This window comes from Balaenoptera acutorostrata, chromosome 12 (genome assembly GCF_949987535.1).
Source record: "Balaenoptera acutorostrata chromosome 12, mBalAcu1.1, whole genome shotgun sequence".
NCBI classification, from domain to species: domain Eukaryota; kingdom Metazoa; phylum Chordata; class Mammalia; order Artiodactyla; family Balaenopteridae; genus Balaenoptera; species Balaenoptera acutorostrata.
In genome coordinates, this window is record NC_080075.1 from 85,855,940 (window position 1) to 85,881,205 (window position 25,266).

General features: G+C 44.1%; 1 non-coding gene across 1 annotated transcript; it reads left to right on the plus strand.

The window, feature by feature from the left end:
* Positions 1–319: 319 nt before the first annotated feature.
* LOC114235706 (U6 spliceosomal RNA) lies at positions 320–426 on the plus strand. Its single transcript, XR_003621816.1, has one exon. It is a non-coding gene; the product is annotated as a U6 spliceosomal RNA (small nuclear RNA).
* The last annotated feature ends 24,840 nt before the right edge of the window (positions 427–25,266 follow it).

Here is a 25,266-nt window from a genome sequence, read left to right on the forward strand (position 1 = left end):
ACTCACATGGCCTGGGTTGGCCAGATGTCAGCTGGTCCTGGAAGGCCTTGGTTAGAATCTCCAAGGAAACTGTGTTCTGCTCTGCTTATCTTTCAGCCCAAAGCAGACTAGCCCAGGCACGTTCTTGTGGTGATGACAGGAGGGCAAGAGCAGTAAACCCACCTGAGTGAGGGCTTTTGAAGCTTCAGTCTGCATCCCATTTGCTAAACCCTAGGGGTCAAAGCAAATCACATGGCCAAGCCAAAAGCCAGGTGGGAGGGCCCTCCACAGTTACAGGGAAAAGTTTGTGGATGAGGAAGGGTAAAATAAATCTATTACAGTGCTCACTTCGGCAGCACATATACTAAAATTGGAATGATACAGAGAAGATTAGCACGACCCCTGTGCAAGGATGACACGCAAATTTGTGAAGTGTTCCATATTTTTGTTAATATACAGAAATCTGTTGCATTTCTATTCACTAACAGTGAACTCTCAGAAAGAAAAATTAAGAAAACAATCCCACTTACAATTGCATCAAGAAGAATAAAATACCTAGGAATAAAGCTAACCAAGACAATAAGAGACCTGTACTCTGAAAACTATCAGACACTGATGAAAGAAATTGAAGATGACACAAACAAATAGAAAGATACAGCATGCTCATGAATTGGGAAAATTAATATTGTTAAAATGACCATACTACCAAGGCAATTACAGATTCAGTGCAATCCCTATCAAAATACCAATGGCGTTTTTCACAGAGCTAGAACAAATAATTCTAACATTTGTAAGAAAACATAGAAGACCCCAAATAGTGAAAACAATCTTGAGAAAGAACAAAGACGGAAGAATGACACTCCTTGATTTCAAACTATACTACAAAGCTATAGTCATCAAAACAGTATAGTACTGTAACAAAAAGACACATAGATTGATGGAACAGAATAGAGAGCCCAGAAATGAATCCACACTTACATGGTCAGTTAGTCTATGACAAAGAAGGCAAGAATATACCACGGGGAAAAGACAGTCTCTTCAATAAATGGGCAGCAACATGCAAAAGAATCAAACTGGACTACTTTCTCACATCATATATAAAAATAAATTCAAATGGATTAAAAACTCAGTTGTAAGAACTGAAACCATAAAACTCCTAGAAGAAAATATAGGCAGTATACGGTCTTAGCAATTTTTTTCTTTTTTTCTTTTTTCTTTTTTGGATCTGTCTGCTCAGGAAAGGGAAACAAAAGCAAAAATAAACAAATGGGACTACATTAAACTAAAAAGGAAATGATCAACAAAATGAAAAGGCAGTCTACTGAATGGGAGAAGATATTTGCAAACAATATATCTGATAAGGAGTTAATATCCAAAATATACAAAGAACCCATACAACTCAACCCTGACAAAGCAAACAACCCAACTTAAAAATGGACAGAGAACCTGAATAGACATTGTTACAAAGAAGACATACAGATGACCAATAATCATCAGGGAAATGCAAATGAAAAACCACATGAGCTATCACCTCACACCTGTCAGAATAGCTATTATCAGAAAGACAATAAATAACAAGTGTTGGTGAGGATATGGAGAAAAGGGAACCCTCATTCATTGTTGGTGGGAATGTAAATTGGTGCAGTCATTATGGAAAACAGTATGGAGGGTCCTCAAAAAATTAAAAGCAGAACTATCATATGATCCAGGAATTCCACTTTGGGGTATTTTTCTGAAGAAAATGAAAACACTAATTTGAAAAGATTCATGCACCCCTATGTTCATTGCAGCATTATTTACAATAGCCAAGATATGGAAGCAACCTAAGTGTCCACTGATTGATGAATGGACAAAGATATGATATATATATTCCATATACACAATGGAATATCACTCAGCCATAAAAAGGAATTAAATCTTGCCATTTGTAGCAATATGGATGGGCCCAGAGGGTATTATGCTAAGTGAAATAAATCCCACAGAGAAACACAAGTACCATATGATTTCACTTACATGTGGAATCTAGAAAAAAAGAACAAATAACAAAACAGAAACAGAGTCATAGATACAAAGAACAAATCAGAGGTTGCCAGAGGGGAGAGGAGTGGGGGGATGAGTGAAATAGGTGAGGGAGATTAAGAGGTGCAAACTTCAATTTGCAAAACAAATGAGTCACAGGTATGAAATGTGCAGCATGGGAAATATAGTGAATGATATTGTAATAACTTTGTATGGGTATGTATGGTAACTAGACTTATCATGGCGATCATTTTGTAATGTATAGAAACATCACATCACTACGCTGTGCACCAGGAACTAACATAGTGTTGTTGGCCAATTGTTCTTTGCTTAAAAAAAAAATCCGTCACAGTTACAAAACAAGTAGCTTCCCTCTGAGTTGCCATCAGTGTAATTACCTCCTGCCCAGGGTGAACCTACCACTTTTTTGTTGTGGTTCCTGAACTCCCTGTGCTCGGTCAGCACCATTAATCCCTCTGAAGTCAGCTTGTTTAATCATTATTTGCCAGACACCATGGGAGGCACTGAGAACATACCTGTCAACAAGACAAACAAGGTTCCCGCTCTAATGGAGCTAATGTTCCAGCAGAGGAGACATGCAAAAGAATACCTAACATAATTTCAGGTAATGAAAAATTCTATGAAAAAGTTAACCAGAATTACTCGATAGAGAGAGGCTGAGAGTGGTCTTAGAGGACAGTGACCTTTGAGATTTACATCTGTATCCTCAGCCCTAAGCCCAACTGGCTAACATGGAATTAGGTTTCAATATATGTGGAAAGGAGCATGAATGGATGGATGAACAGATGGATGGATGGACGGATGGACGGACGGACAGATGTACAGACGGACGGGTGGGTGGGTGGATGGATGGATGGACGGACGGACGGGTGGGTGGGTGGGTGGTAGATGGATGGATGGACGGACAGACGGGTGGATGGATGGATGGATGGAAGGATGGACCGACAGACACTGGGACCTACCTGGCACTTCCTGCCATTGCCTCTACTCTCTCTGGCCCACTGGGGCCAAGAAAGATCACAGAGAGAAGACCCAGTTCCCTCTCCATGTCTAGACAGCCAGCCCTGAGACCTCACTTAAGTGTCTTCTCCACAAACCCAGTGGCTGGGGCATCTCAGCTCTCCGTGGTTAGCAAAGGGATGGCCTTCCTTCTGAACTCCCTGCTCAGTGTTGGAAAAACGTCCTCAGAGCTGATGCTGCCCACTGTCCTTTTGGAGAAATTCAGACCCACTCCTTTTGAGTATGTTTAGGTTGTAGCGGGCGGGAGTGAAAAGGATGTGAAGAAACATGGGAAGTTGCCAGCTCTGGTCCCACCCCTCCCAGATTTCCCTGAGCAAGATCCGCAGGTTCACTGTCCCAATACTTTGGCTTCTCACCAAAATGTACCAAATAACTAGGCGCTTCATGTGTATTTACTCTTCACAATAACTCACTGAAACTGGTTACATTGCCTCACTCTACTGAAAAGATGGTGATTTTCTTAAGGTCACCAGTATAGAATGGCAGGGCTACCACGCAGAGCCAGTTTTTCTGAAGCAACATGGTGGAATGGAAATCAAACAGTCCTTCCTAGTCCAATAGACATGGATTTAAATCCACATTCAACCACTTCTTAGCCCTGTAACTGGGGCACACTGCGGTAGAGTTGAGTGTAACAGTGGCAATTCAAATCCTAGAAACTCGCAGATTCAATCAAGTCAAAAGTGTTTTACAAACATGTTCTAGCAGAGGGCATCTGCTGGAAGCTCATGTTGGGGGCTTACATTTTTCTTTTTTAAAATACTTACTGAAGTGACTGTCAAAGTATATTTAAAATCTGAATGAAGTAATAAAAATCAGCAGTCTTCCCAATTGTGTATGCCTATAAACAAAAAGTCATCCTAAATGACACCTCTCCTTCACAGACCCGGTGGCCCATCGAACAAAGTCTCCAGATACGCATTCTGCTCAGGATGAGGGGCCTGGTGCTCCCCGGGGATCCTCTTCACCCCAGCCTCTCTCAGATTGTAGGTGCTGAAATTCGAGGCGGACGAAAAGCTGGAGGAAGCAGGCGGAAGGAAGGGTCTTTGAGCCGTTCTCTGGGGCAATCTGTACCATGGAAAGTTATTTTTAATTTGTTCCATATGAATCGTGAAAAAAACATGAAACATTCAGGGGGTTTATCATAATTCTCTATGAGATAAATACTGTGCTCTGCAATAAAAAAATGGAAAATATGTATTTAGTCCAAAAACTCCATTTAAAAAAAAGTTAACATAAGGAAATAATTTCCTGAAGAGCCTTTCAGTCTGAGACCAAAGACGGACTCAACCATCTTAAGGATACAGATCAGATTTATCACTCCAGTTATGTCCCTCGACTAGGACAAACTCAAGCCGTGAGTTTTCCAAGCAGCAAGATTAAATTCTGAAGAACCCAAGCATGTGCTCCACCGTGCTGTGCATCTAAAGCCTTGCTCAATCCATGTCCTGCAGTCCCACATACCCTGCTTCAAAATTACTAGCTGTGGAACCCTGGGCAAGTCACTGAGTATCTCTGAACTTCAGTTTTCCTATTACCATAATAACTACCTTCCATGGTAGGTAAGAAGATAAAACAATATAATAGAGCTTTGTTTGGTGAACCATCTAACTTATTTATAGCTGTTAGCTACTATTGCTTCTGTGGACTGAAAAGCAGACACAAAATATTTCCAGGACCTATCGGGAGCTCAGCAATATGCTAGACCCTAAGAAAAGAAACACAAGAAAAGCAGAAGATGTGGTCCCTGAGTCCAAGGAGCTTGTAAGCAAGTTTTCAGACATAAAGAGGAAACAAAGAGAGACTCATGTAAGATAACAAATAAGCAAGTTAGTATTTTTACGAAACAAAAATTAGTATCTTAAGACACAAATGACTAGAAGATTCTGGTGAGAGTTAGGCACGTGTGTGTGGCTACAGGAAAACACAGCGGGAGGGAAGGCAGATGCCCCATGAGAGGTGAGCAAGATGGAGAAGACATATCTTAGACGTCAATTTGGCCAAGACAACGAGATCTAATTTTCCCTCTGGTCCTGGTCATCCTCCAGTCAACGCACACCTCCCAGATGTGGCCATGGCCCAGCCAGGCTAAGTCAGAGGAAGACTTGGAGAAAGCCTGGTCTCCAGGCTGGCCATGGTAGAGTCACCCCTCTGGACACAGGTTCCCCATCTGCAAAACAGGACATCAGTGGCCCCACCCCCCCAAAGGGAGGGGCTTTGAGAGAGGTCATGCAGACTGTGGAAACGGGACTAAGGACCACCTGGCCCGACAGGGGAGAAACAGACCAACTGGGAGGGAAAGGAGATGAGGAGGAAAATGCACTGAGTTCCTGCTCGGTGCCGGGTACCCTGTTACGTGCCTTGTTGCACATTTTCCCACTTAATTCTCTCAACTGGAGTTGAAATTAATATTCCCATTTTACAAAGAAGGAAATGGAACCTTATAGCAGTTGAGAAACTAGCCTAAGATCCCGTACAAAGGAGAGATTTGAACCCAAGTCCTTCAGACACCGAAGCCCACACTCTTTATGGCTCCCAGAGGAGGTGGAAAGCCCTGGGCTGGGCAGATGTGGCAGGGAGGCCTCCACTCTGCCTTTTCCTCTTGGTTGAGAGAAGAGAGGCAGTCCTTTGGGGGCGCGGAAGGAGGAACCAGAGGACTGCAGCTTAAGAGAGGCTCACGGCTCCCCCATGACAGAGGGGAGCACCCCAGGGGCCCAGCCCGGGTGGGACACACTCAGTCCAGGGATGAAGATGGGGCGTCTGACGGGGTGCTCCCTGGAGGGCATGTGTGGCCCTGCCCCGGGGGCCAGGACCAGTGTAACTGAGGGGCTGGTCTCAGGGAAATTCGGGGAGGACTTTACTTCTGAGGGTGCTCAGCCAGCTCAGAAGTGGGAAGAAAACTGAAGTTACAGGCAAAAAGTGCAGGAACCAGCACACACAGGCAGCCTGCATGTAAGAGGTGGGCAAGGGTACAACCAGCCACAGGAGAAGCAGGGCCCACCTCCTTGCAAGAGCAAAGCTAAGTCGTTTCAAACAGTATTTTCACACTGGCACAAATTTGGAAAAATGGAATAGAATTCAATAATCTACCAATTTTTAAAATAAAACATGATTTCAAAGAAATTTCACACATGAGGCAACCACTGGAGCTGCCCCCGAAAAATCTCCCAGCCATTAGGCTGTGTGATGGGAATTTTCTGAAATAAAATCAGAGGAGACAAAGAGGAGGCAACACAAAGGGGAGGCAGCCAGGCCAGTCCTCAGGGGAGGCCGGGCTGGAGGCTGGAGTTAGATACCCAGTGGATGAGGAAGGGGGGCCAGGAAGACAAACAGGTGAACAAAGGACTGGCCTCTCACGGCCCATTTACACAAATTTAGAAGAGTGTCACCCAGGCAAGAGACATCTACAATGCATCCAGGGATTTAATGTGAAAGAACTTGTCAAACTGCAGGTGTGTGTAAACTGCAAAGGGCTCCAGGACAGAAGGAATTAGCATCTTAATTATGCAGCACTAACCTGGGTGACCTTGCCTGTGTCTTGACTGGTCCTCTCTTCCCTAACCACACCTCCCTCCTCTGTAGCTCCTCCCACCTTCCAAGCTGATGCCCCACCCACAAAGATCTGCCCCTCTGCTCTCCTGGTCCACCAGTTGCAGATGTGAGCTTTGCAATAGTTGCTCCCTTTGGCCACTGTTTCTTAGACCCACAGTCCAGACACATGGTTCTGGCTGAATCATGTCTGCTGCTCTGGCCACTCTGGGAGAGATGGGTCCACAACCTAATGGGGCTGGGAGAGAAGGGAGTCCAGAAACATGCACAAGGGTACCTGCTGTGGGTTGAATTGTATCCCCCCAAAATTCATATGTTGAAGCCCTAATCCTCAGATCCTCCAAATGTGACCTTATTTGAAAATAGAGTGGTAGTTGTTAAGGTGAGGTCACATTGGAATAGGGTGGGTCCCACATCCAATGTGACTTGTGTCCTTATAAAGAGGGAAAATGTGGCGACAGACACACCCACGGGGAGGACACCAGGTGAAGATGAAAACAGATTGGGATGATGCTTCTCCAAGCCAAGGATGCCAAAGATTGCCAGCCAACCAGCAGAAACTAGGAGCGAGCATGGAACAGATTCTCCATCACAGAGGGAACCAAGCCTGCCAATGCTTTAATCTTGCAGTCTGGGCCTCCAGAACTGTGAGGCAATAAATTTCTGTCGTTTAAGCCACTTAGTTTGTGGTATAGTCGGCCCTCCAGATCCGTAGGTTCTGAATCCTTGGATTCAACCAACCCCATATCAAAAATACTTGGAAAAAAAAAAATCTAGAAAGTTCCAGAAAGCAAAACTTGAATTTGCCAGGCACTGGCAACCATTTACATAGCATTTATATTATACTAGGTATCATAAGTAATCTAGAGATGATTTAAAGTATACGGGAAGATGTGCATAGGTTATATGCAAATACCACACCATTTTATATAAGGACCTGAGCATCTGTGGATTTTGGTATCAGGGGGATCCTGGAACCAATGCCCCACAGATATCGAGGGACCATTGTTCTTTTTAACAGCATCCCTAGCAAACTACTAAATGCCCAACCTCTCACACCAGGGTCAAAAAGGGCTTAAGAAAGTAGTATGGCCTGAGCCAGGTCTTAAAGAATGAAAAAGAGGATTCCAGGTAGAGTCGGGGCATGAAGGTTGTTCTGGGCAGGGGAAAGAAGACAAGATACAGCATGAAGATGTTCCCAATGAGCCACCGCTTGCTTTCCTGAGTGTCTAACTCCTGGAGAAAGAGGGCTGACAGTCTCAGTGGCACAGGACCCAGAGGAAGGGCCTTGGAGATGTAGAACAAATCTCTGGTTTTACGAACAGGGAACTTGAGGGTAAGGGAGGGGAAAGAAGCCACCCAGAGTCACACGGGGACAGGGCCCAGCCAGAACTAGAACCTGGGACTCCAGACACCACTTGGTACCTTCTGTTTACAACATAATTGATGCAAATGGGCTATGATTAAACACAGACTTCTCTTTAAATCAAGGCTCATTAAAAGAAAAAAATTATCCATGGTTTTTTTTGCAGCAACATGGATGAACCTAGAGATTGTCATACTGAGTGAAGTCAGACAGAGAAAGACAAATATCATATGATATCACTTATATGTGGAATCTAAAAAAAAGGGTACAAATGAACTTATTTACAAAACAAAAGTAGAGTCACAGTTGTAGAAAACAAAACTTATGGTTACCAGGGGGTAAGGGAGGGGAGGGATAAATTGGGAGATTGGGAGTGACATATACACACTACTATATATAAAATAGATAACTAATAAGGACCTACTGTATACCACAGGGAACTCTACTCAATACTCTGTAATGACTTATATGGGAATGACCACTCTTTAAAAAGAGTGGGTATATGTATGTGTATAACTGATTCACTTTGCTGTACAGCAGAAACTAATACAACATTGTAAATCAACTATACTCCAATAAAAATTTTTTAAAAAGAAGAAAGAAAAAAAGTATCCATGGCTTTTGTTGGTATCACACAAAATATTTTGTTTTCCAGTGTAATCAGTATAACATAAACTTGGCTCATAGCGAGATTCACACAGGAGAAGCTGCAGGCCTGGCACAGCCTGGGATGCTGTCACCTGCGAAAAGGGAGCTGTTTCTATCAGGGGTTCTCACCAGAAAAGTGGGTTTCGCCTTCCTAAGGGCGTCCTGCCCTGGACCGGAGAGGGAAACAGCGTCCGGTACTTCCCAACCACAGCCCTAATCACTTTAACACGTTTGTTTTTCTGCTCAGATTAAGGCCGTCGGGGACTCACTCTTCTTCTAGCCAGATTTAGGGAGAAATTTTGCTGTAAAAGTCATGGGGTGGTTGCACGGGGAAGGTTCCAAATCCTGTGTGGGTTCGCTGGGCTCCTCCACCCGGAGGCCATGAGTCCCGGGCCAGGCGGATGGGGTCCATCCAGGAGGCTCCTCTCCTCCAGACACCAATAGGAAGAACTCAGAATTCGTGGTGGCAGCCTCAAGCCCGGCTTCTCCTCTCCCAGGCTGTGTGACACAGGACAAGCCCAACCTCATGAGATGCAGCTTAGCGACCTCACTTGGATGAAGGCAGAGTGCTGGCCAGGTGACCTTGACGTTCCTCCCCTCCCCATTTGTAAAAGTGCTGTGCTCATTTTCCAATAAAAATATTAGGATTAAAGATCAAAATGGGCTTGCGTTTAGGAGCCACTGACGTAAGCTGTCCTGATTCCCCTCTTCTCCACCCTTCTCCTCTGTGACCTTCCCCCTTCCTCTCTTCCTTTGCTTCAAAGTTAATCCCCTCCTCCAGGAAAGGGGAGAGGACAGAACCAGTGTGCATGTCCATCCTGTTCTGTCCCAGGCCCCTGGTTCTGGACTAAGCCTTTATGCAGTATCATCACTTCATTTAATTCTCAGAACTCTAGGAAGGAGCTATGTTTGTGCCCATTTTACATATTTGAAAGCTGAGGCTCATGGAGGTAAAGCAGCTTTGAGGTCTGGGTCTTGATCCCTAAACTTGCTCATCCTCTTTTCTAATTTGACCCTGCATCATAGTACCAAGTTGTGCCTGGGATTCCTAAATCTATCCCCTTCTGCCTCCCCAGGGTCAGGTTCAGGCCCCCATCCCCTCTCTTCTTCACTGTTTCAATCTTACCCATCTAACTCTTGCCATCCAGCTTCTCCCATCTCTGCAAGTTCCCTTGTCCTCTTGAAGATCCGACTCAATAGCCTTTCCTCCAGCCAATGCGTTCACACCATCAACAAATTCCCCAGTCTCAGGACACCAGAGGCATTGTTTACCGGTGACTTTCTTCCCTGTGCTTTTGATTACTTCTCCTCTGCCTCTTTCACTCTGGAGTATAATGGAGGAAAATCATGGACTTAGAGGCTCATCCCCAATCAGCTACTTCTAAGTCTCACTGATATTTTTTTCCCTAAAGCTTTCTCTGATTCCATCTATTCCCTGCCTGAACCTTCCATGCTTCCCCATAAACTACCACCCTGTTGGAAATAACACCATCATGCAAGCTATGTACCAGACACAGGAGACGGGCGCAAGTATTTTGTGGATTCATCACAACGTGCTTACAAGGGAAAATAAAAATCAGGTCATCTTGCTTCCTTAAGAATGCTGATCTGAATGCAAAATTCAGATGCCACAGAACCACACTGTTTATTCAGATAGATGCCAAGAAAAAAAGCTTAACCCTTCCTCGCTCAGAATAAATTTCCCTCCGCTAGAAAAGTGATCTCTTCTCAGGGGTCTGGAATATATACAATGTTTTACAAAGGATAAATTAACATCTTTGAATAGAAGATGTATGAAACGAATAGAAGATGTATGAAAGGGGCATTAAAGCTCTAGATTTTGAATGCAGTATTACACAATAGAGTAACATCTAGAATGGAGAAGATTCTCTATTCCAAAGTGTTAAGGATATTATGAGATTCAGCTTCCAGTTCTGGCCGCTCCACACTTTAAAAATATCCCCTCTTTCTTCTCAAGTCCTCCTAAATAAAGTAAAAACTTTTTTTAAAAATACCTTAGCCAAGAATACTTAGAATTGGTCATAGCCAGAATATAAACAGTTAACAAGAAAGATGAGAGAGAGAAAGAGGCAGCAGGGTGGTGCTAATCTTACATTGACAATTAAAGGATGAACCAAAGCATCATACACAGAAAAATCAAGTCCAAAGTAACAAAGGGAGAGTTAAGTCCTAATGAAAACCCACTGACTGTTGCCTCTAATAACACAGTTTTCATGCACTAAGAGATATGAGAGTGTGTCCAAAATTGAAGAGCTCAAATCATTGCCTTGTTTTCTGTTTCATCATTATTGAAAGAATGAGGTGATGTCATGTATACACAGGGTCTGCCTTAGTCCTTGGCACCTGGTAAGCATTTCATCATTTTTAATGCTTTTCAAAGTCAAGTTCAATAGGTCCTTTAGAACTCTCATTCTTATTGGCCACTTGATTGGAGGAACAGACCTATTTATTGAGGGTCTATTGTACATTCATCACTCTACAAGGACTTGTAAACTGGGATGTGTGGGTGCAACCCATGTGATATTTGGCATGAAATGATTAAAGAGCTCTGCCCCCCAGCCTCCAACCATGGCAGGATTTATTTCTAATAGTGTGATGCATGGTGTCTACATTTCTACCCGACGGCAGACCCTGTTTTCAGCTCAGACTCCAATAAGGAAGTGAGTCTTGCTACCAAAAGACATCCACAACACCCCTCCTTTCTCCACAGAGCAGCGGAATTCAACACTGAAAGAGAAGAGGTGGGAAACTAAGAACAGAAGGGAAGCCATGCCTGCATTCACAAGAAGCAGGCAGCCAACAGTTCTGGCAGAGTGTTGAAGGAAGCTACCTTCCTCAGAGCTACAGGGGAAGTGACTGCACAAAGGAAAATGGAGCAAGTACACGCAGAGGCAGGACAGATACAGACTCCTATACAGGAAGACGCCGTGGAAGCAGGTGGGCATCACAGATGATGGGCAGAGAAGCCAGCCCTCTCAGACCACGTCACACTGGTTACCAGTAACTCCTGATAAGGGGGTTCTCAACCCTGGGTGCTCTGCACATCCATCTGTGAAACCTGCTTGGTTGCACCCTAGCCCGACCTAATTAGACTCTCTGGAGGTGGTGCCCAGCATCTCACAAATATTAAACGTCATTATCCTGCCTTCTGACCACCACCTCCAATTCTTCCGTATCTTTCCTGCCTTCATTCTCTTTACATCTGTCTTTGGCCTTGAAGAGACCTCCAGGTCCTGGATCCCGCCATTTTCCCACACCCTCCTGGTCTCTCCTCCTTTCTCTCCCAATCTGAAGTCTGGATTAGTCTGTGGTCTTCAGAGAAACAGAGCCAATAGGATATAGAGATAGAGACAGACATAGAGATAGAGACAGAGATAGAGAGATGATATAGAGACAGAGACAGACAGAGACAGAGAGAGAGATTGATTATCAGAGATTAGCTCATGTGATTAAGGAGGCTGAGTCCCAAGGTCTGCAGGGCAAGCTGGAACCCCAGGAGAGCCAGTGGTGCAGTTCTAGTCTGAGGCAGGAGAAGACTCATGTCTCAGCTCCAGCAGTCGGGCAGGCGAAGTTCCCTCTTACTCAGTCTTTTAGCTCTAGAATGGTCCTCAACGGATTGGATGAGTCCCAGTGACATCGGGAGGACAATGTGCTTTACTCAGCCTACCTATTCACATGTCAACCTCATCCAGAAACATCCTCACATACACACCCGGAACAATGCTTGACCAAATGTCGAGGAATCACGAGGCCCAGCCAAGCTGACACAAAGCAAACCATCCCCATGATAGCTTCTGCCATCTCTGCCAGGTGAGCTCCAGCCTTTCTGAATTTCTACACCCAAGTGGCTCGGTGCTCTTGGGGGACAGTGCATACCCTGGAGTGGGAACAACTACAAGATCATCTCTCCAACGCCAGCTGGATCCTCAGCCCCTCCCTTACACCTCTTTGCTTATCCTGACTCACCTCCAACCCAAGTTCCTTCAATAATTATTCCACTCGTTTACCACTCCCCTCAAGTTCCCTACTAAACCCCTCTCATGGCCCTACTACCTCATGCCTCCCGAATTGTAAACCCAGACATATCCACTGCCGGCTGCACATTTCCTTACAGGCTCCCACTGGAGCCTCAAATTCAAGTTGTTCAAAACAAAACTCATTTCCATTGCCTTGCCCATTCCCCGCCCCCACCCCCAGCAAAAAAAAAAAAAAAAAAAAAGCCTTTTACTAATTTATCTCAGTTTGAATTACAACCAGAAAACAAGTCACCAATTATCAACCCAGGGTTCATCTGCAATTTCTTGCCCCTCCTTCCGTCACCCATATCCCATCAAGCTCACCAGTCTTACACCCTATCTCCTGAATCCATACATTTCTCTTCATTCCCCACGGTTGCTATTTCATTCAAGGTCACCATTATTTCTTGCCTGGAATTACCTCAATTTATCTACCTGCTTCCACGCGTATTGACCTGCTATCCCCACTGCAACCAGAGTCATTCATCCAAAGCGCAAATCTGACTACTTACTCCTTGCTGACAACTTTCTGTGGCTTCCTGGATGAGACAGAGCAAGCTGTGTGGCTTACAGGGCCCTTGATAAACTCATGCCAACCTACCTCTCCAGCCCCATTTAACTTCAGCCTCTGTCTCAAGCGTCATGCACCAGCAGCAACGCATCGACCCAGGTATTCCCTGCTCCCATGTCTTATTCGTATCCTTCCAATTCCCTTCTTACAGTTACTTATCCTTCAAGACTCAGTTGAAGCATCCAAAAGAAAACTTCTCTAGACTCTCCCAGGCTGAGTAAGGTTCCCCTCCTCCACGCTCCCGGAATGGGCTTGCCAGCTCTCGGCACGGGGCCCTGTGCGTAGCAGGCAGTGCTGTCGATGTTTGTTGAGTGAATAAGTGAACACATAAACAGTCCATGCTGGTTAAAGGGTGCACTGATCCAGGTGAGAAGCAGAGGCTCTAGGAGCACAGTGGAGGGTGCCTCGCCCGCCTGGAGAGTCAAGGAAAGCTCTAAGAAGGAAACAGCAGGTCTGAGCTTGGGAGGTGACTTAGGGGAAGGAGAGGAATTGTGTGCAGGGCAGATAAGCAGAGGCAGCTTCCCAGGCACGTCACCTGGAAAGCATCATTGCCCAGGGACCCTGCTTCTTCTAATCCTCTGCAGCCACCATCTTGAAATTCTTCACTTTTGAACATGGAGACCTGCGTTTCCATTTTCACTGGACCTACAATGTAGGCACCTGATCGTGCCGATAAGACAAGCTTGTCCAAACGCAAAGGGCCAGGAGAGCCTTTGAAAGGGCTCATCGGGACCCCTGAAGGCAGCTCCAGGCTGATTGGGCTCCTCTAAGCCAGACACTCAGCCACAGTAAGAATGAATGTGTTCTCCCCACCCCATGCATCCTGATCTATTTATAAATGTTTAGAGTTTCGGAGGGAAACACCAAATCCACATTTCCAGGCCTTTTTCTACGCGAGACTTAAACGTGCGTATCGTGGGGCAAATCAAATCCATATGTTTCAGATTCGTTTACACTTTGTTCATCAGAAGTCCCTCCTACTCCCTCCCCAGGAGGAAGTTCTCACATCCAAGAAGGCATCGAAGCTCTCCTGGAGCTTTTGAGTTTAAAGAAAAAGGGAGGGGATTTGAAAACTCTGAATCTGACTAAAGAGAACTGGATTTAAACCTCAAAAGTTTCAATTACACTTTGCAACTCTACATCCCCAAGTTAACGCAGCTCAACTCTGTCCCTTGAGTCACCCCAATAACCCTGTGGCAGGCACGGCCCCCAAGGAGGGACGTTTCCTCCCAGGGAGGAGATGGGGCCTTGATTGTGCATTAGGAACTGGAAACTCGGAGGAAATCATATCGACAGTTGCTTGAGAAAAAATAAGCCTCTTGCTCAGACCACTGCGTTTAGAATCACAAATCTTTAGGACTGAAAGGGATCATTGAGATCATCTACAGTAATAACTACCATGTGCAGAGTACTTTACACTTGATAAATCACTTTCACACTCATTTTCTTATCTAATCCCCGCAGCTATTTTGTAAGGGAGGGAGATGGCTATCATCACTTTCAATTCAACAGCTAGGAAAATAAGGCTCAGAAAGGTTAGGTGGATTTTCCAAGCTCACACAGCAAACAGCAGCAATGCCAGACCCAGACTCATGGTCTTGACACTCCTCCCCACCCCAACCCCGGGGCTTGTCCTCGACCCCACTCACCATTTCTCAGGATGAAAGAAGGCCAGCCACGCCCAAGCCCTCCCTTGTCTTGCCAGCGTCCGCCCAGTTCCGGGAAAGGGTGACACAGCCAGAGCGTCCACCTCCCTGTGTGGCGTCCTTTCTGCCTCTCTCAGCCCCCCTTTCTCTCTTTATTGGAGGAAATCAGGGAGGAATTCTCCTTTCAGAGAAATGGCTTTATTGTTTCTGACATTGCAACACCCGCCCCTTGGAAATAGCCATAAACAGAGCAACTCAATTTAACCTATGTATCTTTCCAATTCTTCCACAACCTGGTAAAGTAGATATTCTGTAACCTATCTTCCTCAAAGAGGAAACTGAGTGTCAGAGAGGATGAATAACAGCCTCTGTGACATAAACGGTAAATAGCTAACAATGCCAAGACTTAAACCAAGTTTTCCGACACCAAACCTAAAGATCTTTCCACTAAGACACAATGATGGCATTTGGCTCCCATCCCATGAGGACAGCCAGTGGCAGAAAATGGAGCCGATGGAAGGAAAAAGGGAGAGAGGAAAGATATCTCTCTAGGCCTGCAAATGGGACAGATTACTATAGGGTTTGCCTATTTGGCCAGGATTATTAAACACTGCAGGAAAATCTTATGCACAAGGAGCAAGACAGACTGAGAGGAGGGACTGGGTTGGCTTAGAGCAAAATCTGAGAAGCACGTATGTATGTGCATACAAAAGACACGTAGTTTTACCTCTTTCAAGTATATGCAAACTAAGCTATAAATTAGTACTAATCAGTACCCCTGAGGTGAATTAATTAAAAAGTTATAATTCACAAGAGGCCTACATTACTTGATAATGTATCACCAAAGCTTATGAATATGAGAATTAATTACTTGGCCCAGATGTTGAAGGAATGTTTAATTTCCTGATCTCTTGGTTTCAAGTATCCGCTGATTTTATCCAGCATTGAAATGAAACTAACAATTATTATGTTTACTCAATTATTATTTTAACAAACAGTCATCATTTATTAATGAGTTAATATTCAGTGTCTTGCTGTGCTGATTATACATATCATTTCATTTAACCCTCACAACAACTACGTAAGATGGACATAATTATCATCATTTTATATGTGCTAAAAATAATATATATATATAGGCTCTGTGATCTAAGAAGCCAAAGTTACACAAATTAAAGTACTGCATACACAAACTTGTGTCTGCCCAATTCCGCCCATGGCAATGACCTTTGCTACAAATGAACCCCTTGACAACTCTGGATTATGAAGCTTCAAATGACTGAGAATTTATTCCAATGGCTTTGCCTGGTTTTCATTCAAACTTAGGAGTACATTTAAATCTCAAATCTACAGGCACATAAGTCCATTCATTTCCATGCTATGTGTTCATTCCTAACTTGTTTCTAAATTCTGCTTTAACCAAACTCAAAATCAAATGTCTCTGCCTGGTACGTAGTACGAATATGGAGCCAAATTCCAGTCATCATTGTGAGGACTGGAGGAGCAGAATGAATGTAAACAAGTTATCTCCACAAAGTCCCTAAGCCCCACTGCATGCAGCTGCAGGAACAAGGAAGCAGCGGAGAAACTAGAATTTTTTTTAAAAAATGGATTCCATGTGGTTCTGAGTTTTTAAGATGTTTTAAATTTTAATAGTAAGTTTTTATTTTCTATCATGAACATATTTTTCTTTTGTAATAGGAAAATGCATGTTAATTGTTGAAATTACAAAGGACAATTTGGCTGGGTATAGAATTTTTGAGTCATAATCCTCCCAAACTTTATAGATGCTATTCCATTGACTGCCTTTTTTTTTTTTTTTTTTTTTTTATTTATGGCTGCGTTGGGTCTTCGTTTCTGTGCGAGGGCTTTCTCTAGCTGTGGCAAGCGGGGGCCACTCTTCATCGCAGTGCGCGGGCCTCTCACTATCGCGGCCTGTCTTGTTGCGGAGCACAGGCTCCAGACGCGCAGGCTCAGTAATTGTGGCTCACGGGCCCAGCTGCTCTGCGGCATGTGGGATCTTCCCAGACCAGGGCTCGAACCTGTGTCCCCTGCATTGGCAGGCAGATTCTCAACCACTGCACCACCAGGGAAGCCCCCCCATTGACTGCCTTTATCCAATGTTGTAGACAGAAGTCTGAGGACTCCTTGACTTTCTCCCACTATACTTTTTTTTTTTTTTCTGTCAAGTTTTTTAGGATTCTTTGGTTGTCCATGGAATTCAATATTTTCTCCAGGATATGTAAAACTGTTTGTCAGATTTAATTAAATCTTCTGGATAAAGTTCACCTGACAGGTTCACAACTTACTTGGTTTTAGAAACATTTTATTCTGTATTACTTTGAATATTTTTGCTGATTTGTTCTTTAGGCCTAGCAGTTATTCTTTTTTCTAGTCCATGTTTATTTACATCATCTTTTCTCTGATTTTCTACATCTGTCATTTTTCTCTCCATCCATATTTCACTTTGATTTGGTGCTCTATTATTATTTTTGTACAACACTGAATTTCTACTCTGCTATTATTGGTTTTACTTTATTTTCTGGAGTCTGTTTTATCCAGTCGTGGTAATGCAGTTTCAATCAAAATACAATGGAATATCTTGGGAGACTTGACATCCTAAAGATTATCTATAGGAATAAATCTATTAAACTAAATGGGGGCTTCCCTGGTGGCGCAGTGGTTGAGAATCTGCCTGCCAATGCAGGGGACACGGGTTCGAGCCCTGGTCTGGGAAGATCCCACATGCTGCGGAGCAACTAGGCCCGTGAGCCACAACTGCTGAGCCTGCGCGTCTGGAGCCTGTGCTCCACAACAAGAGAGGCTGCGATAGTGAGAGGCCCGCGCACCGCGATGAAGAGTGGCCCCCGCTCGCCGCAACTAGAGAAAGCCCTCGCACAGAAACGAAGACCCAACACAGCCAGAAATAAATATAAATAAATAAATAAATAAAAATTTAAAAAAAAAACTAAATGGGACATTATGAGGGAGGGAATGGGGAAGAGTAGAAATAAAATGAGGGAATCCATGCAATAAAAGATATTAAAATGAACTTTAAAACTAAAATAACAAAAACAGAAAGAATCATAGCCTCTTGCCAATATAGGCAGGCAAATCAATGGAATGGTATAATTTTGTTTCAGCTGGGAAGAAAAAGGATTCCACTTGGCAAAGGCAATGAAACTCCTTAGGGAAAAAATACCATACTAGAACCCTGACTTATATTTTATAATCTAAGTTCTGAATGAATTAAAGATTTCATTTTTTAACACATAAGAATACTTAGATAAAATTGATCAGTATTTACATAATCTTCATATATAAGAAGACGTTTGAAGTATATCAACAAAGATAAAAACCATAAAGCAAAATCTAACAAATTTAGAAAAATAAACATTGAAGTTAATGGGAAAAGATACAAATGAGAATTTTTTTAAAAAGGAAAGAAAAGAAGAGAGAGAGAGAGAGGGCAGAAGGAGGGAAGTGTAACCGAGCAGGAGACTGTGGGGTCTTCCCAGAACAGGGCTTCCCCCATGCCCTCTGCCTGCCTTTTGTCTGTACAAAAACTTTAATCAAAGAATAAATTTAATCAGAGAAGTGAGAAAATGCAGAAAGAAAGGAAAACAGTCAAGCAAGACAAAATAATATTAGTTTGGCCATTAAGCAAAGTCAAGGACATTCAGTTCCTCCTCAAGGGCTGTAGATAATATTTGGAACCATGTCCTTTGAGCTGTTTTGCAGATACTGAAACTCCCACCAGGTGGAAGAAGTGAACTGTATGCTGCCCACAACGACACAGACCCCAGATCGGTTGGAACCAGAAGGTTAATGATGCTGACTCCTGATGACCTCACCAGCAACCAATCAGAAGAATGTCCACGAGCTGGTCACACACCCCACAATGCCTCTCCCTCACCCTGTCTTTATAAACCTTTCCCTGAAAGCCTTTGGGGAGTTCCGATCTTTTAAGCACTAGCTATCTGGATTCCTTGCTTGTCGCCCCGCAATAAACGCTGCATTTTCCTTCACCAAAGCCTGGTGTCAGTAGATTGGCTGGCTTTACTGTGCGCGGGCAAGTGGACCCAAGTTTAGTCCAGTAACAGAAGGAAGGAAGGAAGGGAGGGAGGGAGGGAGGAAGGAAGGAGGGAGGAAAAAAGAAATATGTATGGCCCAAAACTTAAGAGAAATAGTTAACCTCACTATAATCAAATCATTGATTATAATCAAATCATTATAAATGGAAGGTAACTCTTAACATGTTCTCAGCTTTCATCTCTTGCTTCAGAAGCTCTATTTTTATGCATTTGTGAGATGTAAAAGGATTTAATTGGACAGTCTTGTAAGGCCTGAAGTTGGCAGAACTTGCTGGAAACTGGTTAAAGGGGAGACAAACATGAAGTAGAATAATATAACTGTACCCAAAATAAAAAACACAACAGGTAGGACCAGGCTCAGATGACAGAAAACTCACCACGGCTGATGTCGTCCAAGAATACATTCAGGAAAACTGGAGTCTTGAACTTGAGCTTGAGAAAAGAAAAATCCAGAACAGTGAACTTGAGTGTACTCCATACTTGGCAACCTGCCTCAGGTGACCAAGATGGCTGTGAATTCACAGAAGATAACTGAGCAGTAGAAAATCTACTCAGCCTAGATTGCAAGAAAATGTGCTTATGCATCATGCTTTATAGTTCAAAACAATCCTTTGATACATTATTTTCACATAATCTTCCCACAACCCTTAGTGTTAGGCAATGAACAGGTCATAACCCTCCTTTTAAGAAGAGGAAACTGAGGTCTAGAGAGATAGGATGATGCACTTGCACTTGAACTACTAGATGTAACTGGAGGAAGTACTTCAGCCCCATCTCACAGGGGAAGCTTGCCTTCTTCTTCACCACCCTGTTGCCATGTGGAATAAAAATAACCAGCTCCACGCCTCTGCCGTACAGCTGCACCAGCTTCAAAGAGTGGATGCTCATCCAAATTTCAAGTTGTTGTGCTAAGGAACACCAATTGCTGTTGCATGTAAAATGCTCTTTAAAAATTCAGGGCTTCCCTGGGGGCGCAGTGGTTAAGAATATGCCTGCCAGTTCAGGGGACACGGGTTCGAGCCCTGATCCGGGAAGATCCCACATGCTGCGGAGCAACTAAGCCCATGCGCCACAACTACTGAGCCACACTCTAGAGCCCGCAAGCCACAACTACTGAGCCCGTGTGCCACAAGTACTGAAGCCCACGTGCCTAGACCACGTGCTCCACAACAAGAGAAGCCACCACAATGAGAAGCCCACGCACCGCAACAAAGAGTAGGCCCTGCTCGCCGCAACTAGAGAAAGCCCGTACGCAGCAACGAAGACCCACCGCAGCCAAAAATAAATGAATAAATAAATAAATTTATTAAAAAAAAAAAAGAATCCAGACACTCTTACCACCAAGAGAACCCTTTTGCTGTATCTGGAGCCCATTCTCAAAAGAGTTAAGAAACACTGCAATGAAAGTATAAAAGTTGCTGCCACAATAGCATCACAGCTGTAAACAGATAAATCAGAAAACACCTACTAGGACATGCCGCCGACCACGACAGAACTTGCTGTGCTAATACTCCTCATGTTGGGCGTCTGTTTCTCCAGATACAAAACTACAAGTGAGATGCTCTCTAAATACCCTGTCTCCCTTGACTCTGAGAGGTACCATGGTTTGAGTAGGAAGTAGGCACATACTCAGAGAAGATTAAATAGGGCAAGAGGCCTGGAAACCATGTGATGACAAGGAGTGACCAAAGGAACCAGGGACTAGAGATGAGACACTGAGGGACAAGAGTGATGTCTGCAGGGCTGGCTTAGGGAAGACTGACTCAATTCATCCTGGGTGGCCACGAAGAGGGAAATTGACTGATGAGTGAAAGCCCGGGGAGTCAGAAATTGATTTTTTAAAAAATAGAGCCATCCAAAGATGAAACAAGCAGCTTCCAGGGAAGGGAAAGAGAAGGGAGAGAGGAAAACAGTTATTGCACTTCTGTCTTGACCTTTGATATGCATGACCTCTGACCCCTGTAACAATCTTGATACCTGGGCATTATCAACCCTATTTTCCAGGTTAGGAAACTACTGCTCAGAAAGAACCATTTGATCAACATCAGGGTAGTGAGTTACTGAATGCCCCATCAGGAGGATATTGAAACAGAGGATGAAATACTAATTTAAATGTATTTAGGCATCACATGTAGAAGGTTAGAGGAAAAGGTCTTTATGATCCCCTCCAGCCAGGGAATCCCATTATTCTATTGTATTTGGGTGCTACTTCCTAATCACAAAGAAGAATCATTTACTTCAAAATACTGAATGGGAAGAAAAAGCCCCATTGCTACTCAGCCGCCAGCACCATGATGACCGCCACCATCGCTGTCATCTCTAGCAGCAGCACCATTATCAGTAGCAACATCTACCATGTGCTGGGTACTAGTATAAGCTATAACTGGAGATACTGATTGCCATTCAATACAACAGCTGTCAAGGTAAGTTTCTTTGTCATCATTTCACAAGTGAGAAAACTGAGCCTCAAAGAGGTAAGTTATTATCATCTAGCAATTTAAATGGCAGAACTCAGCCTCAAGCCCAGTTCTGTTTGATTCCAAAGCTGGTGCTATCTTCAGAATACCCCACTCTCTCCCTAATACTTCCTGCATGCCGCGATACCAATCTGGCACCTGAGCACAGGATATACCACATTAGGAAGCAGAGGAGCAGGTGTTAGAGCCGCCCCTGCTCCCATGGTTTAAAAAAAAAATGCTCTCCTGCATGTAGCTATCACAAGTCTTGCTTCGATGTGCTACCACACTCCTTGAGAAACATGAGCTTGATGGCATGCTAAGAATCAGCCTGGCTTCTCAGCTCTCATGGCTCTCGAAAGGAAGCTCCAGGACACTGGCCACTCCACTGGAAAGCTCTACCGACAGAACCTCAAGGAGGCAAGACGCTACCTTGCAGAGTACACCTCATTGGAAAGATCCGGCGCCCAGGGCCATCCTCCCCACTCTGGGACGCTGACTTGGCTTGCCTTCCTCACAAGGTACCAAGGCCGTCAGTAACTTTCCCCACACACGCACTTTTTCCTACTCTCTGGCTCTTTCAGCTGAGGCTGCAATGTTAAACACATAGTTCTGTAAATTAATTCTTTGAAGATTCACTCTTGTCAGCTAACTTTTCTCACTGCAATAAGCCAAGGAAGTCACTTCCTCGCAACTGAATTTTCCATTTTCATGTACTCCTGAGCCTTTTTAATTTGACAGTGTTCCAAAACCTCTGTTCAGCAGAACTCACCAGTTAGATCCAGGAATCTCAAAAATGTTCACTTAAAATTAACAGGGAAAGTGATAATCCCATCTTGGCCTTGGATTTTAAAAAGTGGGTATATCATCTGGGGTGAGAAAGGAGGCAGAAGATGAAGAAGCTTCCAGTCAGCATCTGACTTAAGACAATCCCAGTTTTTCAGTCTTGTTCTCCATTCCAGCCTCAGTACAGCAGTCATCTGTGCCTTGAATAGACTGGCCAGGCTACAGGTAAATGTCACTACAGGTGAGAACTTAGAAGAATGAGTCACAGCCTCTGCCCTCCAAGAGTTCACAGCTGAATAGTAAAAGGACACACCATCCACCACGGGGCAGGACAGACAGTCCTCAAGGTGCAGGGGTGTCCTGGGAGCAGCTCTGGGCCGAGAGGCTTGAGTCCTGGCTTTGGGTTCTGACTGCATCCCTCATTTACTCCATACATTTGGACAAGTTGCTCCCCCTCCTAAATTTCAACTTACTCATTTTTCTAAAACAGAAAGGTAGCACCAGAGGATAACTAAGATTCCTTCTGTCTCTAGCTTTCTAAGAGTTAGGAATAGCAAAGTGTTCCAGGAGAAATACATAGGTTCTAGCAGAAAACGAGGAGAGTGGTTGATCGGGGAGAGTGCTGGGAAGGCGGCCATCGTGAGCTGGCCTTTGAGAAATGCCTAGAACGTTGATGGATCTGGAGATGAAGTGTTGAGAGACATTTCTGTCAAAGATGACACCCCTGCAGCTGCTGAAGAGGAGAGGGAGGGAGAGTAGAGAGGTAGGGGAAGGGAGAGACAGAAGGAAGAAGAAGAGCAGAGGTACCACCACCTGATGAATAATAATAGTCACAGCTGCACCACCCTTTACAGTTCACAGAGCAGTTCCCCATACACTGGCTCATTTAACTCTCAGGACACAGCTGGGAGGCAGGGAGCGGCACTTTAGCCCACCTTATGGACTCAGAGTCGCTCGCACGTCTGGTAAGTGGTGGAGCCGGGACTCACCCTGAGGTCTGACCGACAGCAAGCCTCACATCACACAGCACAACTACAAGCTCGGCATGCTGCCACCACACAACATGGTGTGCAAAGGAGGTCTGCACGCATGCCCTCAGCTGTGCTAGTGGCTAACGTGGTCTCCAGAGGCAATGAAAGGGAACGCTGCTGGGTTCTTTTTTTTTTTTTTTTGGCTGCGTTGGGTCTTTGTTGCTACACGCGGGCTTTCTCTAGCTGCAGCGAGTGGGGGTTACTCTTCGTTGTGGTGCGCAGCCTTCTCATTGCAGTGGCTTCTCTTGTTGTGGAGCACGGGCTCTAAGCACACAGGCTTCAGTAGTTGTGGCTCGCGGGCTCAGTAGTTGTGGCTCGCAGGCTCTAGAACACAGGCTCAGTAGTTGTGGCGCACAGGCTTAGTCGCTCCGCGGCATGTGGGATCTTCCCAGACCAGGGCTCGAACCCGTGTCCCCTGCATTGGCAGGTGGATTCTTAACCACTGCACCACCAGGGAAGCCCCCCTGCCGTGTTCTGATCAGCCCAGGACCACTGCTTTCAGCTCTAGGTCCCACACTTCATCAGGGAAATTGCCCCCTTGGAACATTGCAGAAAATGGGTAGAATTCCTAAAGCCATGCAATGTTAGTCACAGTTGACGGTTCTTGGGGCATTCGAGTGGAGAAGACATAGTGGATACGCAGTGTATTAGAATTATCTGAAGGGCTATTGTATCAGCCCGAGTCCCAACTGGAAACAGATGGCTTTATCCAATTGGGTTAATTCGAGGAAGATTTGTTTACGAAGGGACTATTTGCAATGGAATAGGTGTAAAAGGAACAAAAGAAGAAGGCTAGAAGCAGAGAAGCTGTCCCCTCAAGACACAGAGTATGTAGGGAGGAAGTAGTTCCTGAAACCTGAAGAAGTCATGTAGAGAGAAGGTCTCCTTGAAAAAAAATCATTGACAATCAGTAAGAACAAACCCAACCAGAGAGAACCCCACAGGTAGGCCCCTAGGTAATACAGACATCCGAACTCACTCTCCTCTCTCCTTTCAGTCTCCTATGGCCAAAGCCAACCAGAAGTCAGAGCATACAGGACCCCACGGATGAAGCCCCTTGAATTCCTTATAGGTCAGCGTCCCAGGGCAGAGTGCAGAGGGACGAGGTGAAGAGAGGGTCTGGAGGGCCAGAGGGATGCTATCAGACACAGCTGGTCTTGTAGAAGAATTAGACGTGGGCGTGAGACCATAAGGGGAAAGGGGAGGTGGAGGCAGGTGGAGAAGGAATTAGGACCAAGGAGACTTTATGAGGAAATGAATTTTAGCTAAATTTTAAAATAAGTAAGGAAGAAATTAATAGTCAAAAAGAGGGAGGTATAAATTAGGAGGTTGGGATTAACAGATACACACCACCATATATAAAAGAGATAACCAACAAGGACTTACTGTATAGCACAGGGAACTCTACTCAATATTTTGTAATAACCTATAAGGGAAAAGAATCTGTAAAAGAATAGCCATATCTATATCTGTATCTAATCTATATCTATATATATATATAAATATGTATGTATATATCTCTGAATCACTGTGCTGTACACCTGAAACTAACATGACATTGTAAATCAACTCTACTTCAATTGTTTACAAAATCTAGTGAAAGAGAGCTGAACTAGGAAGACTGCAAGCTCATGCTGAGCTTCCCACCACCCAACTTCAAGTCGAAGTTAGAAGACCAGTGACACAAATTCTCTAGAGGAAATTCAGTGGTCAACTGGATTAAATAACTTGTAAAGTTTCCTCTAACCCTGATATTTCAACATTTTATACATAAAAAAAGGATAAAAAGTAGAATAATAGAAGGGTGTTTGTTTTTTTTAAATCAATTTAGAAGTTCTCCCAACCTTCCTCCTCAATATTCTTCCCAATTAAGTACCTGCCTTCACTGCGCCTGGAAGATAATAAAAGATGTTTATTGACTAAGGATGACACCAGAGTTAAAGTTCTGATTAGGTAGAATTTTGAAGTCCTTTGAGTTTTTTTTTTTTTTTTTTTTTTTTTTTAATTTTTTTATAGCTACTTTATTTATTTATTATTTTATTT